General features: G+C 37.9%; 1 long non-coding RNA gene across 2 annotated transcripts; it reads left to right on the forward strand.

The window, feature by feature from the left end:
* Positions 1-6,826: 6,826 nt before the first annotated feature.
* Positions 6,827-11,282, forward strand: LOC102078590 (uncharacterized). Of its 2 annotated transcripts, XR_001224260.3 has the most exons (5): positions 6,827-6,936; positions 9,510-9,569; positions 9,818-9,893; positions 9,963-10,029; positions 10,106-11,282. It is a non-coding gene; the product is annotated as an uncharacterized LOC102078590 (long non-coding RNA). The 2 variants fall into 2 exon arrangements; XR_001224259.3 differs by lacking the exon at positions 9,510-9,569.
* The last annotated feature ends 7,415 nt before the right edge of the window (positions 11,283-18,697 follow it).

Raw genomic sequence — 18,697 nt, forward strand, 5'->3', positions numbered from 1 at the left:
TATCACTGATCAAAATTAAAAATTGCATCTCAGTTCATGTCTCATCTCTTCCATTTTCTTTGTTATGCTAAAACAAAATCTAAACATTTAATTTGTGTTTACATCACACAAACCCTAAATATACATTCTTGTTCTTCACAATGACATCAAAGTTTAGCCAGGGTTTTTTTAGAATATACAGTAAAGTTGGCAAGGTAAAATAAAAAATAAAAATAAAAGACCAGGAGAATCTGCATTTTGACTGTTCTTGGTGAAGCAGTAATAAGTACAAATAGGAAAAGAGTGGAGACGTGCTTCTGGACTGTAGATATAGATACAGTATATGAACAAGCATTAAAATCACTAAAAACATGGAGTATTTGAGAAGTGGTAGGCCGGAAATAATAAGCTGTTACACTATTAGTGTATAATAGACTATAAGTATAAGAATGAAACAAGTATTATTCTTATACTTATACTGTAATTATAAGAATGAAACAAAAGAATTCAGTAATAATGCTGTTCATCTGCTTGGATGTGAGTGAAGATTGTTGGCCACATAGATGTGACTGAGTTACAGATTGTTTAGCTTCAGTCATACAATTGGTGTTTAATTCAAAGCAGTTATACAGCCTGAAAAAAGATGCCAGAATGATGAGAGAGTCACAGTTTCTATTACTTTGAATTCTGCTTTGACAACATACCAAAGACATGGCTTACCTTGCTATTTTACCACAACCAGTCCACTTACAGAGTTGGGAACATGAATGGTTTTTGTTTTCAGACTTTAAATCTTAGATACAAACATTCTACCACTTCAATTCTTTATTGATCAAATCAGATTGAATTATTATTTGAAAGTATTCTAGATTTATATACAATTTTTTATGAATCCAGATTGACATACTGTCTTCAGCTTCTTATATTTAATGGCTTCACTGCATGCAGATGAGCAAATAAACTGTAGACTAGTTAGTTATTTAATAGTTAGCAAGTAAGTGAAGAAGCATTGTGAAGCTTTGTGTTTTAATTTGTAAATCAAATATTCCCATGATCCATGGGAGCAGTTGAGGGGTTTCATTTGTCATTATGATGGTTCCTTGGTTACTCACATGGGAGGAATCTCCTGCATCACACCTGAGCTCCATCTGCTGTCAATTACAGGAGGACTATTTAGCTGATGCTTGTTGCCAGTTCGTTCTGCCACCCACAGTGGTAACTAGGCCACATGCTCCACGCTTACCTCGCCCTTTGTTCGTGCTCAAGTCTGTTTCCTTGTGTACAGTTTTCCACACCATCCCGTCTTCAGTGTTGGGAAGGTTACTTTTAAAATGTATTCCACTACAGATTACAGAATATATGGCCCAAAATGTATTTTGTAATGTATTCTGTTAAATTACTCAATGAGAGTTACGTATTGTGAATACTTTGGATTACTTAATGTATTGTCATTGTACAATATAAAGCGCCTTTAATGAATAGAACATGAATGTACTATTGCTGTGTGATTTATTACTATTACTGAAGGTTACTCGCCATATCAACGAGATTTTTAAATCTTAATATAAAATGAATAACAGTAGTGTGGACATTAGGTAAGGCTGCACTTTCAGCAGCGATCTCATATAGAAACCTATTCCGCGCGTATATAAAACAGGTCCGCGGCTCCGAACCGTAGTAAAGGGACCTCTGGCTAATACGTCGGGTTCCATGTTGGGCTCATAGCCGAAAACTAGCTTTACTTTGTTGTCTGGGTCAACTTTGCTAGCGAGAGACAGAGAGAGGCGTTGAAAGGCTGCTCCAACGGAATGTATTGTTTCGGAGGAAAACACGAACACAGTGTAAAGTCGAGTCTTAATAGCTTACTTACAGCTGGGCTCGTCAGGCACTCCTTTTGGCTGCAGTGGTTATTATATTTACATGCTTCCATCTCCCGGTTCTGGTCCGTGACAACTCGTACTTTGACTCTTTTCCCTCCTTTTCATTAAATATGCTTTGTAGTCCGTTCTCCCTGCAGCACGGAATACACTGCCCATGTGTGTATGCCTATAACACTCTGCCTATTGCCCTCATATTAAATAATTTTGAATAATAATTTTTTAAACATTTCTTCACGACATTATGCGAGCAAGTGACATGAACTGCGAGACTGAGACACAGGCATTAGAGCCTCTTAATGCACGTTTTGTTTGGGTTTCCACCGGCGTGGAATTACCAAAAATAGAGAGGGCATAGCCTATGAAACAAGAAAAGACTGCTGTGTAATCCATTTATTTCAACAAAGTAACTATTCTGAATACCACCTTTTAAAACTGTAACGGAATAGAGTTACTCAGATTTTTTATTTTAAACACGTAATGCCAGTACATGTATTCGGCAGTTACTCCAACACTGATGAAGTGACAGTATCCAATGTAGTGGTTTATGTACAAGTACACCATCAACACTGACAATACAAGAAAACAGCCTTTGAATAGAATTTGAATTGAATTTGAATTTGAATTGAAATTTTATTTCAGTCAACAACAACAACAACAACAAATTATAATTTTACATAAAAGTACTCAAACAGTAACCGAAAAAGGAATAGGCTGAAGTCTTGTGGCTTATAATTATCCTATCCCTTACCCCCATAGAAATAATCAAATCCTTAACCAAGAAAATAAATAGTGAATAGCTGTCCACTGTAGTGACCACTATGCATGGAAGGGTTAAACAAAAGAAATAGGGTCAAAGTAACATATAACGAATTGTTTGCAGTTGTTTGATTAATGTCAAGTTGTCTTCCTGGCGCAGTGAGCTCCAACAGTATGCTTGACATTTGCTCAGATAGAAAAAAGAACGATAAAGCAGACCAGTCTTTGGTTGTGAATGCCAAGATCTTGTTTCACATGCTTTATACTGTGACAAGGTTGTGCAAACCTTTTTGCCAACTTCTCAATAGATTTTCAACAAATATTATTTATGCATCTATAATGTGCATATGACTGAAGAAGTCACTTGGATGAGAGACGAAATGTTTCTCCCACTGAAATGCTACATCGAGATTAACAGAATGAACCTTTTGGGATTTACTTACCTGGGCAACTGAGCATACATGAAGACAGAAAGTGCATGCATTTTTTTTAAAGATGTGGAAATTGAGTACAATGATACTCAGTATACCGATTAAAACTAAGAAGTGTTAGGGTTGGAAATTATTAGATAAAGCTGATTTATGATTTTTTGTATACACAATGCAGTGTGCTCATAAACGTCTTGGCACTTCATCCAGCAAAGGTCTTGAGCTTAAATCAATCTGGCTATAGTGTGTAGCACCAGCCAGTTTTGTGAACAAATCCTCCATGTGATTAAGTGGATGACAGTCCATTATTTCACTTTTATTAGGTTCACGCAGGTCTGTGCAAAGTCTCAAGTTGCCTTTACGTTTTCTTGCTACCACTAGAGGACTCATTCAGATGCGTCCACTGGTTCAATGATGCCTACTTGGAGTAGACATGGAGTTTGAAGTTGCCAGATCCTCTTTTTTGTGTGTAACTTTTTCATCTATAATGTTAATCTTGAGTGCTTTAGACAGGTCAAGGACCAACAAAGGTAATCAATCTTTAAGTATGTGTAGTGAACAAAACCACACAATAAAGTCCAAGGGCATTTACACTACTCGAGCAAACTTCCAGCCCAAAAGCTCTTACAGGAACGAGCCCAGATCGAACGGGACAAGTGGTCAATATCAGGCAGGATATATTAAAGTTTATCATTTTAAAAGAAGAAAAAAAGAGGGTTTGCAATAAAAATAAAACATCACAATACAAGGTCACTAATGACCAACAATGTACGTGTAGTAGTGTCACTTGCCAGCAATGTAATATTCACCTGGTAACTTGCTCTCACCAGACAAAAACAGATGCCTGCTGTTGTAAAAAACCAAGTCCACCCCAGATAAATACTACCCCACAGGAACACTTATTACATGCACTAAGGAAATAAGTGGTATTACTGCAATCAGTTATCTTAAACACAACAAATCTATTCACCATGAGCACCCATGCAAGGCCTAATTTCCATAGGGTACAAGCCCTGCTCAGGGATTGCACATTACCTGACTAATTACACAAGCCCAATTAACATAAAAGCAAACCCAAATTTAAAAAAAAAAATTAAAAAAATAAAAATCATTTAAAATGTGAGCCTTACTCTAAAACAAACTAGGGAGAAAAACCAACAAAAAGTAGAAGCAAAACAGTGACACAATCACATGTGCAGTCTGTCCTGCAGGAGACATTACAGTACAAATTACATTTCAGAGCTTAAATAGCCTTTTTTAAAATGTCAAATATATTAAATTACCATACATCCAGCTGACTACTATGTTTGCTGCACAACTTGCTTAGTGTCTTCTTAAATCACTACTAAAAACATAAAATACAATCAATATCAAATACATTTCAACAAACTTAAGGGAAACTAACTAACAGAAAAAACAGCCTGTACCATAGGGACATAGCCACAGTTTTTGTAACTGGCAACTAAATCTTCTCAGGCTCTTCGCCTTCCCAAATCACCATGGTTCACAGCCACTCATCAGCGCAAAGGAGAGAGGAAGAACACCTGCTGCTACTTCCTCTTTTATACCCTCCCTTTGATCCCCTGGGTCCTAAAGACTTTCCCATTACATGTGCAAAATAACCCTTGCACTTTTCTGTCATCATTTGCAACTTTCACTGTAGCCATTAGGTAGCCAATGATATGCAGGGCACCTTTTGCATACCTGAGTAGTTTAACTTTTGGTTCAGTCAGAGCACAGGGTGCAAAACAGTTTCTTCCCAAAGGCCATAACCACCCTTAACTCATGCACGCACTGATAACACAGTCCCACCCTCCCCATTTTACATTTCCCTCTATAAACCACCACTGTGCAATACCAAATTCTTTGTGCAATAACCCAAATTGTATATACATAACACTATTTATTTATTTTTTTACACATTTTATATATTTTTTTTAAGTTAATACTGTTGATATGTATATAGTGCTGCAGAACTGAGCAAACAAACATGTTTGTGGATGTTACAGTAAAAAAAATATAATACCTTTTCCTAGCAATTAGTTACTTTTATAATATTGTAACTCAGTTACTTTTTTGAAGAAGTAACTAGTAACTTTAACTAATTACTTGTTCAAAGTAACTAAACACTGATCACATGTGTCCCAACATTATCTATCAGCAGCCAAGGTGTCAGCCATATATTACTGCCTACATTGCACAGTGGAATTGATCTGGAAAAAAAAAAACCACATAAAAAAGAATGAAAAAAGGTGAGACGTGACAGGAAGTTAGAGCTGGGACTTGTACCTGAAAGCATGTTCACTGAAAACCTGCACTTTGTTTACCCTGAAGTAAAGTCTGGCTTTACTTTTCCAGGAAGAGAGTACTTATAGTCTGACTTATAGTCTGAGTCAGGGTTCCAGAGGGAGTGTTCGCCGAGGGCGCCAAACAGGCTAGGACCGCCACTGGTCCCGCCTGTGTGATTCATATGTTTTAACTTTAAATGATGTTATTAGTGTTTGTTTTCTCCAGTTTCTTAACACAACTAACATGGTCCACACTGACATTCTTTGGTTTACTGGAAGAAAAGTGAGGCTCTGTGTCATGATCTTGGCCCCACACTTTATTTTAACTTTGTTCTTTATTTTCTGTACATACTGTTCTTTCTTTCTTTCTTTCTTTCTTTCTTCCTTGAGGCTGTTTTCCTGTCATTCTGTGTTTTCTGTGCCAAGTCTGCATTTCTGTGTCCTGAGTTTAGTTACTTGACGTTTTATTTTGTCTAATCTTGTGTGCATTGGTTTTAGTTTTGCTTCCCTTTGTCTCCTTCTTCTTCTTCTTGTAAGTATTATTGGCGTTTGGCAAACAACTCCATGGTGCATTACCTCCACCACTGGTATGGAGTGTGGACAGGAATCACGCTCAAAAAAACAAAAAACAAAACAAACAAAAAAACCAACAAAAAACCAACAAACAAACTACTTCATATCCTTCCAAACAATCTTCCTTTTCTCAAAAACTGAAACAAAGCCTGATAACTTTTATTCCCCGACTCCTTCTGTAATGACTCAGCAAGATCCAATTTCATATTAATGTTACTGAGACTTTGGACCAGTTGTCTCCTCTCTACCTTATACTTTTGACAAATAGTAAAATAACATGCTCCAAAGTTTCCTCCTCTCCACAATAATCACATTTCCCTGAATTATGTTTCCCTATCAAGAACAGTGTAGAATTCAATCCCGCATGTCCAAATCTCAGTCTTGAGACCACCACCTCCTCTCACCTACTCCTTCCTGTGGCTCTCCTTACTCCCACCCCCTTTTGAATTTTATATAACCACCTTCCCCTCCTTTCTTCTTCCCACTGTTTCTGCCATCTACCCCTCATTTTTAGCTTAATAATACTCTTAACTTCCGCCTGACCAAAATTCACTGCCAGATCAACTATTCTATGATTAGTGGCTTCCTTTGCTAACCTATCTGCTGCTTCATTCCCCCTTACCCCATAGTGAGCTGGGACCCATACAAACATTACTGACAGACCCATCATATGTATCCTGAAAAGAGTTTGCTGAACCTCTATTAAAATATCTGATCTACCTTTCGAATGACCGTTCTGTAGACTGACCAAGGCTGCTCTTTAATCTGAACAAATAATTGCTTTCAATGTTTTCAATGTTTCAATTGCTAGTTCGATTCTGTTCACCTGTGTCTTATCTTTCCCAGCTGTGTCCTCTCTTCATAATCACCTTGTGTATGTATTTAAGCCCTCAGTTTTTCTCGGTTCTTTTCTGTGATGTACATTTTCAAGCGGTGCATTTTGTTTGTCTCCCTTGTGGGGCCCTGTGTATTATTTTTGGATTTTTGAACCTCTGTTTTCTATACTGTGGATTTGCTGCTCCTATATTAAAAGTAAGTTTTTTGTTCATCAAGTTTACCTTTCAGTCTGCATTTTTGCATTTACTTCCTGCTTAACCATGACATTCTGCTCTTTGTATACCATTCTTTCTCTAAATCCTAGTGTTTTAGACACACTGATGCTGGTATTAAAAATAAATGATTTGGTGCAATTAAAATTCTATTAGTCTTATATTCTGGATCCTTTTGTGTACTGATAAATATTTCCCTGTTATGTTATTTTCTCTTTTGTCGTTTGCGTGTTGTACTCTGTCCTTAGCTTTACTTAGCATTGTCATTGATTTTTCATCTGTACCTGGTTTTCCCCCAGCTGTGTCTTATCCCGTTGATTAACCCTCAGTATATTTGAAGCATCGTCTACCATGTTCTTAGGCTACGTTCACACTGCAGGAGAAAGGGCATCAAATCCGATTTTTTTCGCCCCTATGCGACCCCGTATCCGATCTTGGTATGACAGTGTGAACGGCACAAATCCGATCTGGGTCACTTTTGTATGTGGTACTGAATCCGATACGTATCCGATGTTTTAGAAAGCGATTGCTGTGTGAACGGTCAAGTCGCATTAAATCCGTCTTTTACGTCACTGACACAAGACAGACGCCAATTATCAGCGCCGGAGAAGCGCCCGATAGGACATCGCGAACGATTTCCTACCATCCGGTGAAACTGTTGGGAAGACAACGTTGGAGAAATGTGAACATTTTATTTTTACTGTATTCTGACAGAAATCTGCAACTATCCTTTGAAGCACCGCTCCTCTAAAACAGCAAAAAGGATCATTATTAGGTCATCTACATTATTATGTAAATAACAAAATAACTTAAAGCAAAAATCTGGAAACATAAAGTCCGAAGTCTTTATATTAAGGGCAATCAGTCAAACAATATTGTTTGCTCTGGGTCTAAACAGAGCGAGTTGTGTGACATCATCTTTTGCGCATGCGGGCCGCTTTGAGCGTTCACACTGGAGAGCGTTTGATGTCGCATTTTATGTGTAGTGTGAACAAGCAGACAAAAAATCGGATTTGATCAAAAAATCGGAATTGAGCATTAAGACCTGCAGTGTGAACGTAGCCTTAGTCAGTGTCATAAATGAAGACAGAAAACTAAACAGCAGTGGCGTTTGTAGGGTTCCTTAAGTTGGACTAGCTGGTATATGATGTGCTGTGTAGTGGCTCGCTACACAGTTAGCATAATATGAACACAGTGAAGCTGGAGGATGAACGCTAACTTTTTTCCACTCGATAAAAGTTAACGTGGGGGTTCCCGATGGTTAGGGACAAATTTAAGTGCATGGCAAGACGCTGTTAATGGACCAAACTTAGGTGTGGAGAACAACTGCCATATAAGGTTAGTCATTGATATACTGCTGCATGTGCTGGGCTTTTTCTTTCTTTCTTTTTTTTTTTTTTTTTGTTAGAGGCTTGTTCAGATTGAATAGAACAAAATACAAAGGATTAAAACATGTTAAAAACACAACAGCCTTAATAAACGCAGAGTAGTTTGGACCCGGAAGCAGGTTTCATCAGGTTATCACTTAAAGATTGGATATCCCACCTGCTGTGAATGTTTTAATGCAGTACAGTTGTTGTTGTTATTATCACATGTCACATCCTGTTTATGAGAGTTAAATAACATTCATATAAGAAATAAAATTGTCTTGTGTAAACTGCATATGGTGTTAAATAGGCCTATACTACTGTACTTTATTGTTGGTCATAAGGGTGGTACTTCAAGAGCCATAGTTTATAAGGTTGTACTCATAATGAAAAGTTTGAGAACCACTGCTTTATCCTAACACTATGGAAAAGCCTTATAGGCTGACCTACTTGTTGTTTTTAGTTAGCGATCTGAAAGGCAAATTTGTTGGATTTGATTTTTTTACTTGGTAAATGGAGAATAAAGCCTGGATTGTTGACTCAGTATTTTCAGTTCATTCATGTTCAGTTTATTTCTCACTCATTTCCTGTCTTGCTGTGCCAGTTCCTTTCCTGTTCAGCTTTGTACTCAAAGGTCTCTCTATCATCCTCATCAGTCTGTGTATTTAAGTCCTACGTTTCCACTCGCTCACTGTCTTGTCATTGATTTTTTTTTTTTTTTTTTTTTTTTTCCCCCCACTGCCATCATCTGTCCCGCATGTGCGCTCTCAGTTCAGTCAGTCTTCCATTCAGTTGGGTCAGTCAGCCAGTCAGCCATCTTATGTTCTGCTCATCCTGTTCATTACAATAAACCCCCTTAATCCTGCACTGTGAGTCCTGCGTTTGCGTCATCTCTTCCTCACATCCACACACGACCACTGACATACTATTTGTAATTGTGGAGTGGAAGACCTTTGTTTTACCTCATTATTTTACACTCCACAAGTCAAATTGTCAGTTTGACCAAAACAATGACCCTGTTCAACAAACCAAGTGAGAACTTTTTTTCCCCAAACATAAGACAACCACTTGTTCTGCTTTTGTGAACCTTTTACTGGTTAGTCCTGTTATACTCCCCCCCCCCCCCCCCCCCCTCCTCCCCCCACACCACCTTTGTTGGTCATTAAATACACACATCAAACCTGACCAGGGATTTACAGTGTCAACTTTGCTCTACTATCAGGACTCCTTTTCTTCAACATGGCCTACAGTAAGTAGTGCTCTCATTTTGTTTGCTTGCTTAGTTTTTTCTGTTTGCCATATTATTCAAAAGCTTTTTCCTTTTAGTAAACAGAGTTGTGGATATTTTCTTTCTTTTTTTTTTTTTTAAGGCCGTTTGGTCTTCGGAGAACATTCCTGCAACAATTTCAGTGCTTTAGGATTTTACAAGGATCTGTCTCTCGCCGTGTGTTTTTAAAGTTGTTGCAGTGTTAATTTTTATTTAAACTATTGTTTTAGCACAATTACTGAGGCAAAATATTGAAAGACCTGTGCAAAACAAAGGTTTTCCGAGAGCTGCACCTTCTCCCAAATGGTAAGTGAAATAGTCGAGTGAGAGATTTGATACACTAAGGCCTTGAAACTAATGTTCAGTTCGGTTCAGATACGGTCGATTTCCCAAGACGACAAAGAAAATCTGATGCACAGCAAATAGAGGAAGAGAATGCAAGGTAAACAAAGAAAACTAACAATGCATATGATTTAAAATTACGGATGGCTTTTTTTAATTGACTGCTAAACCTGTAGACACAATTTAATCACCTGCCAGAAGAGTCTGACAACATACACATTTCTTGGAGAAGGCCTATTGCAGCAACAACAAGAATAAATGAAGACAGATAATGGACAGTTGACAACCGGGCGGGAAAGTACATCTGTCGGCAATCTGTTCCTTTTTTTTCGAAGCACACAGGTTTGGTGAAGTGATACCCACAGTGCCAATGTGTCAGAATGATTCACCTCTGCCTCAAGAAAGAAAGAAATCTTAGAAGCACATGAAGCATCTAAGATTTCATGTATGAATTCTTTTGCTACTGTTGAGCACGTGTTTATTCAACAAAAAACTTAAAAATTTAGAAGAAATTCTCAGGCAATTTAAAAAAACATATGAAAAATTAGAACGAGTGGAATTTTTTTTTATTTTATTTTCAGGAACACCAGCAAAAGACATATCAAAAGTTGGATCAAATCCAGGCTAGACTTACCTTGAAGAAAAATAGAAGAAATTGAAACAATGGTTATTTACCTAAAAGAGATCAATCTCAATATTTCAGAACTTCTATTACAACTGGTTCAATCAGTAGACACCTTTATCTCTACCTAGAGACAGCGTAGATGGCAAATGTAATTTTAGGGTTTGGATAAAAACCTAAATTTATATTAAAAAAAATAACAAAAATACATTTTAAAAAAGTCTTCAGAACGACCAAATAAAATCATACACAGTGATGGGTCTGATCAGCCTGCTAATAATCCTTCAGCGAGTGGTTGACTAATGGTAGATATATTGGCATTAATGCTTTTAGTCAAAAAGTAGCAGAACTGATGGCTAGATTAGATGACCACCGCAGATGGTTAGCATGTATATATTTTGGGATGCTTTACCCTGCAGACCAATGCAACTCTGTTTCTGTTGCTGTTAATCGGAATAGTCAAACAAAAACTGCTTCTGCTTCGGGTGTGCTTGTTAATTCTAGTGCTGAAGCTGCTGATGCTGTTGATTGTAATCTCATGGCATCCTCTGACTGGTTTGATGCAATTGGTGATATTGATGTTCAAGGACCCTCTGTCGGGTCATTTTGACATTGATGAGCTGCTAGCATCTTCTAGTAATCATTTTGAAGCAGCTGACGATGGGGATGCATGTAAATTTAGATGCAATATATGCTTTACTATTAAAACTACCCATCACAGATGGTGAAATGCGCAAACTGCAAGGGTATCTGCAAATCAGTGCATTGTTGCAACAACACAAATTAACAGAGCCGACACATAATCTAAAACCGTGTCACAGCATGAAATGTGAATCACGCAGTAATGGATACAAGAAGACAAAAAACAGAACACAAATGCGCCCCACGTGTATGTAAACTCTGTGGAGAACGCATGCTGGAAAACGACATGACGTTTTTCATTCAACCTACTGACATGAACAAAAAACCTAAAGAAAATTATATAATATGCTTTTGAGTCCAGGTATCATGACGGCTAGCATGAGGCCAATTTTGTGTGTGCAATTGATATGGAAGGGGGAAAAAAAAATTCTGTTTCTTGTGCTGCATTCATCGGTCACTATAGAAGGTCTAAACTCCAGGGTTATACATTTATAGACAATAATTTTTCAGGTTTTGACAGTTAAATAAACTTGGAATACTTTGTTAAACAAGGTATCGCCCCCGGCTGTAACGATGAGAGGGAGTCATGGTGTTCTAATATATGACAAAGTGTATGATGAGAAATGGAGAGATTCATTTAGCCTTCTGCCCATGCACTTGGCCAAAACACTGTCCGCCTTGGCATTTGAGGACCTTGAAAAAGGTTTCCTCTCGCACACGTTTAATACAAGAGCTAATGAATTTTATGCAGGTCCTTATTCTGACCCGTCATCCTCGGCTATGATAAAATGAATGAAAATGTCAGGGTGAAATTTATGGCGTGGTACAAGACTGTCTACAGGAAACAATTTTGTTTACAGGCAGAAGGTACTGCATTAATGATGTTGAGGTGCTAAATGGATCGAGAGACACTGGACTGCACACAAATTGACCAGTTTTCACAAGTCAGTCTTGCATTATATTGCATGGGAATTAAAACCTTGTCTCTCCCCAGAGACACGCTAGCCATGACTCAGAATAAGACATTTTCAGACGTGTCTGTTGAGTGGCTCCAATATAAAGTGTACAGACAAAACATTATGCTCAAACATGAACTCAGAGGGAGCGAGCAATAAGTAGCACCTAGCTACCTACCTTGATGGATGTCTGTTCACACTGCCCCATGCATGGATAATCTGCTGATGGTCTTTGGTGGCAGATAACATGCTAAGATGCCTAGAAAGTGCACCCCATTACTAATTGTTTTAACAAAGCTGGTTAGTTCTATAGTATTCATTTTTTTGAATCTTTAGTAGTAGTCGAGAAGTACTTGTCTCATTTTTGATATCTTAATGACTGAATCAAAAACAATAACATGAGTGTCACTGTACAATCCAGAGGATTTCTGAAATGGGTTTCTAACCTTATGTTGCCTGTTTTTAATTAGACACGTTCCCTGCATGGCCTTCATCAGCTTCCAAGTTAAAACAGAACAATGTGTAACCAGCACCAAAAGCTTTGTGTGTTATAGCCAGCGGTCTGTCCTTTAGGTGGCGCCCTGTGGTCTGGTAATACTCTGACGTTTTGCCCCCTTTGAAAATGTGGCTAGAACGGTGTAGCAGGAGTTATACTACATGTAATAACTACATGTATAACTCGGGGCTCAAGTTCCCTGCTTGTGTGTGAGGCTACGTACACGGGTATTTTTGAAAACGGAGATTTTCCGTTTTCGTTTTTAGTTTCAACTTGCAAGTACGAATTTCGACCCAATTGTTCTTCCTTTCAGCTGACTGGTCAATGTCATGTTAATCACAAATTTAACAATCCAATCAGAGAACAGCTGGGTTTGGCTGTCAGAGTGGTGCACGTAGACAACCTACTATATATTTTTCTTTTTTTCCTTTTTCAGTCGTCAGTGTCTGATTATTTTTGGCCTGAACGTGGCAGAAGGTAAACCAGTCTTCGGACCAACTGCGAGCTGGTCATACACAAGGCACTTCTTAATATTCTCATTAGAAGAGTTGACCCTGTCTCTCTTGATAGTCTTAACAAGCTCGTTAAACAAGCGCTGCAGTGCTCTCTAGTCTGCCCACTGAATAAAAAACAAGTCCTTAAACCACAACAAACGTTCTTCAATGGTGAGGGGGGTAAGGGTTTAGCCTCCAGTTTTCAAGGCCCCTGTCACCAATTACACTGTCCCTGCCTTACAGACACTAAGAAAAATGAAGTCATAACCAGGACCATTAAAACAGTCAGCTTCTACACCGTAATGTTCAGGTCAGTCCAATGTATGCTTTATTGTGAAACATAAAGCATCTCCGGGAACCCTGGTTGGTCCAGGTCCAGGTAGATGGCTGTGCGAAACTGTTTCCAATTTTTGATAGACATGGAGTGTGTACCGCCAACTCCCCAAAGATCCCACTCACCAGAATCTACACACAGGATCATCTTCCATCACTATATTTAATTGAATACACATACCACCGCGCAAAATTAATATTGGTCTCTGTAGCCTCTTAATGGCCTCCTGATGGTCGGGTATCTGGGTACACACCTAGGACATCAGGAATTATTTTGAAGTCTCGTCCGGCTGTCATGGTTGGAGATAGAAATCATTGCTGCAACTGCTGATGGTATCCCTGAAAATGAAATGAAAACTTTCCCCTCTTGCTCTAATATATAGCTAACACCTTAAAACACACCCACAAGGAGGAGACAGGTGCGGGGTTTATGTGAACAAGCAAAGCTATCAGTTATATTCTTCTGACCTATATTTGTAACAGAATTGAGCCTCAGTAAACATGAGGTCATTGAGGCAACCTATCTACTCTACAACTTAACCTAGTTTTCTTACCTAGACATTCACTTAGTGTAACCCATTATAAATCTTTGGTTCATAAACATATCCATTTTGAGGTTTATTTACTACTTGTATGTATTTTAACAGAGCAAGAGGTGGACCACACATTTGAAGATCTGCTGGTCTTTGTAACTGGGGCTGACTTCCTACCACCTCTAGGTTTCACACGGTCCTGCAAAATTGAATTTTATGAGCAGGAGTCAGGGATGCAGCTTATGCCTTTATCTCTCAAGAGGTGTTGTGGGAGAGGAACAGTTTAAAGAACTTATGTACACTGCATTAAAAGGATACCTGGGTTTTGGAAAGGCATGGATGTGCACTTATATGACCTGATGCTGCTGAGGAAAGATGGCGCTGGTGTTTGTGGCTTGCTGTCTATCACTGGCAGTGTTGTGTTTGTTTGTGCTGATTTTATTAAGTGTTATGATAAATGTCAACTCTCTCTTGGTGTATGATCGCCAAACTCTACTGGATCTCCAACTTTCTGTCAAAGATCTGGCACAGTGGAACCAAGCTGGACATAAAGCCTTTCCCCCATTACTAGAGATCCTGTTGTCAGCCTGGATGGGACGTTCCAACCCTGAAAACCCCGTTCTGCTCGTCCCCGCTGTCTAAAATCACATCAGTCTAAAATTGTATGTAACCATGAATAACGTGTTTTGAAAACTAACTGCACAACATGCAGCACTATTAGTTCTCTCAGTCTCAGAGTAGCATTTCTAATTTTGATTGAAACTGTCAGAGAAAACGGCGCCTCGAGCAAGCCAGGATATTAGTTTACAGAGGCTGTTAAAATTATATGTCTAACGTTAAAATGTTGGTGACACAATAATTTCATCCTAATGGCACTGACATATTCATAGGGTTAACTTTTGAGACAATATATCATGAGATAGTCATGATTTTGCAAATATTCCACCTTGTAGTGCAGTTTGCACAAATTGTTTTAAAAATGCACTCACCCTACAAACATTACTGATGAGTCAAGATCTGCACAAACTGACAGAAACACTGAAGCAGCTGCACATTTTATTCTTATTGTCATGTATGTCCTATTTGTCAGGTGACAGAAGAACCAACACGAAGCTCAGAGAGTAATGGTGATACAAGATCACAGGTGAAATTGGATGATGACTTGGTGGTTCATGACTGTATTTGAAGCACATGTGTGACTGCATGTATTTGGAATGTCTCACTGTTATTTATCAGGTGACAGAGGCAGCTCTACCATGTTGTAGCTCGGACAGAGGTGAAGAGGCGAGGTCACAGGTGACTGACTGATGATTTGGTGCTATAGATTAACTAGTATTTATTATCATGACAATTGTTAGGCTGCTGATGTAAATTGATTCATTAGTGTATATTTGACAAAGAATCTGAATTGACATGTCTCACTTTTTATATGGCACGAATCAATGTGTTATTTTATCAGGTGGCAATATGTCCTAGTGCAGTCAGAGGGGAAGAGCCAGGGCAAAAGGTGAGGCACATCAAGCACATTATAATAATTTTAATCTGAGGATAAAATGCTTGTACTGAGGCTGAAAGAAGCTTCAGTGCTCTCAGAAGACTAAAAACATGGCTAAGGTCAACAATGACTCAAATGAGATTAAACAATGCTGCTGTGTGCCATGTCCACCAGGAGAGACTGGACAGTATAGATGTAAAACAAATATGCCAGCAGTTTATCTCAGTTAACGAGAGGAGAAGGCATGTGTTTGTCTGCTTCACATAGTGGACATTGAGTTTTGTGTGGGGAACCAGTAGTCCATGTCTGTTGCTGTAACAATAGTTCATGTTTAGAATAAAAAATCCCAGCTCACTGATTTGATTGGGGCCTAAAATGTTTCATAATTTTACTGAGAGATCTTTTACTTTGTGGTAATCTTAGATGAGTAGTTTTATGGACAAAAAATCACCAGGTCATTCAGTGTTCCCTTAGTGCTAATGTGTCAGAGATGCTGGTGTATTATAACTGAAGGAATGTTGTTAAGTCCTTAAAGTCATATTCTTTTATTGTCATGACTGTATTTTTATTTTTGTATGATACCTGATTTATATGGAATATGGCTGAAGTAAACTAAAGTCTAAAATACTTAGTCAGTCATTTGTTTAATAGTAATTTAACATTATATAATTCACATATAAAACTATGAATTGTAATTTTAAATTGTTTAAAAGCATGGAGAATAGCATATGTAGGCAAGTATATTTCTCCTTTTTTAAATCAAGAAGCAAAGACAAAAAGGGAAAAAAAAAAAGAAACAGGGCAGGGTTCAGTGGTTGAATCAACCGTCCCCACCAATGCCAAAACCAAATCTACGCCCTTGGATTGGATACTTTGCACAGTTGACTCTGGAAACCTGTGGTTCAAACCTGTGGCCTTCCTTAATGAAGCTGGGTTGCTCTTAACGTTCCTGAATGGGATTGCTCCTGGCATCCTGCCTTCTCCAGAATTGTACATTTTTAAAATGTAGCTTGAAAGTCTTTAGTATTTAGAATGAAGAACAGTTTGTTTTGTTTTTACAAATAATGTGATTGCGTTTCTGTTTCTAGTTATATTTAATGGTTCAATTAAGACAAGAGCTGGGTAAGCAGGAGACAAGCCATGCACAAAATATTATGTTCACATAATATTTCTCAAGTATTGGAAGCTAAATTACAATTTATTCATCTTAAAATGTTCTTTTTAAAAGACTGTTGTGCATTCATGTTGAAGTATTCAAATATACAACACTGTAGATTTTGGGGGATTGATTTCAATAATACATGGTCATTATGTGTTACCTTCTGACTGATTTACAACTTAAAACACTTATAAATATTGTGTTTTAAATCTGATTACCTCAGGGCCTCATGACATCCTCAACACTATGCATTTGAAAATATAAAAGTGATGAGTACCTCTTTCATTGAATTTTGAGTGTTTTAATCAACTGTGTTACATCTGTGGTGTTCCCAGTAAAAAGTGACCGCCATAGTAAATGAATGGGAGTCCCCCCCCCCCCGAATGGCCCACTGAATGACCACTGAACGACCCATTGAACCACCCACTGAACTGAATTTGGTAGTGGAAAATGTTTGTTACACTAAAATGGAACACTAAAGTAAGGGGGGTGGGGGTGCACAGAATTGGAGGGCTATGTTTAGTGTAACAGAAGTTCAGTAAATGGTGTAGTAAACACATTTCAATTTTCCTCAGATGTCCAACAATTATGCAGATGCAATGCGTGGTAACTATCTGTAATAAATGGGGCACTTTCATTTATGTAAGCCCTAGAAATCAACCAAAGCAGACCGGAAATTGTGCGTGTTACTTCACACATGTGCCAGTAGATGGCAGCACAAGACTATAGTTTAGCTTTGTAAATTTAGTCAGAAGTGCGTGTGATCAGCTCTCTGTTGGGATGGTTAATTTGACAATCTGCCCCATCTCTCTGTCTTGTTCATGTCCTATTCTCATCTTGGTATGTAATGGAATGTATGGAGTAGCCTTTATAGGTGATCCTGTGATTGAATCTTCTCATTCAGGGTTAAAACATGTTATCAACTTCCAGCCTGAGTTAGAGGGTACTCCTGAACTTAGTAACGGCCGTACTATGCAGCCTGGGATAAATATCAATCTGTACATCATCCAGCAATTTGAGTGCTCAAGTCTAGCAGAAAAGCGCTGAAATTGGGTCCTTTTCCAGCAAATGGAATTCTAGCTGGAATTCTGAGTTTAATCCTAGGATGAGAGAAACTAAAGGTTTTCTATAAATTGAGTTTTTCTGACTCCTTTTGTTTCTTTCTTTTTAAAAAAAATAATAAATGTACAATAGCTGCCTACAAATGCAAGTTTGAACCTAAAGACACATTTTCTCACAAAGGTCAACAAATCAAAAGTATTGTAAAGTCACATATTCATGAATGGTGTCTTATCTGTTTACAAATTTATAAATTATAATTTTTAGGCTCTCCTGTTACTGTCGAATGCTGGTATTGAGGATCCATTGATGAGGGCTGTTCAGTACACTTGTATGTGCTTAACTCCAGGTAAACATACAGAGTTGACTGAACTTAATCTGTTCTGGAAGTGAGAACTCAGATTCCATCTCAAAGTTCATCAACTCAGAGAGCTCTGCATTTGTTGAATCTGCTTTCAGGAACAGGTTGCAGGTTTAACTCTGAGCCTAACTTTCAAGTCCAAGTTGGTTAACTCTAAATATGGCAGCTGACCTGTGACTATCACCTGTTCTGGAACTTTAAGTATTGATTGATTGAATCTTTATTTTGAACATGTTGAAAAAGTACAACAACGTAGAATTCAAAGAGACAAATAAACAAAGCAAAACAAAAGGAAAAACGAGCAACCACAACTACAAATAACTTTCATGTTCAAAAAGGAGCAGGAAGAAGCTTAAGCTTATTTAATCCCACCCCTTTTCCACTATGTAGTAATCAATAGACTACAGAAATACCTCCTTGCAATTACATTATATGTTATGTGTATGTTTTTTTAAATTTATTTATTAATCTTTTATTTATATATATATATATATATATATATATATATATATATATATATATATATATATATAATATAATCCATATACACATTTTCAATAACCCCAGTAACACCTCAAAGGATACACAACCTACAGATATATATACCCATACATACCC

The sequence above is a fragment of the Oreochromis niloticus genome, linkage group LG7, assembly GCF_001858045.2.
Source record: "Oreochromis niloticus isolate F11D_XX linkage group LG7, O_niloticus_UMD_NMBU, whole genome shotgun sequence".
Lineage (NCBI taxonomy): Eukaryota > Metazoa > Chordata > Actinopteri > Cichliformes > Cichlidae > Oreochromis > Oreochromis niloticus.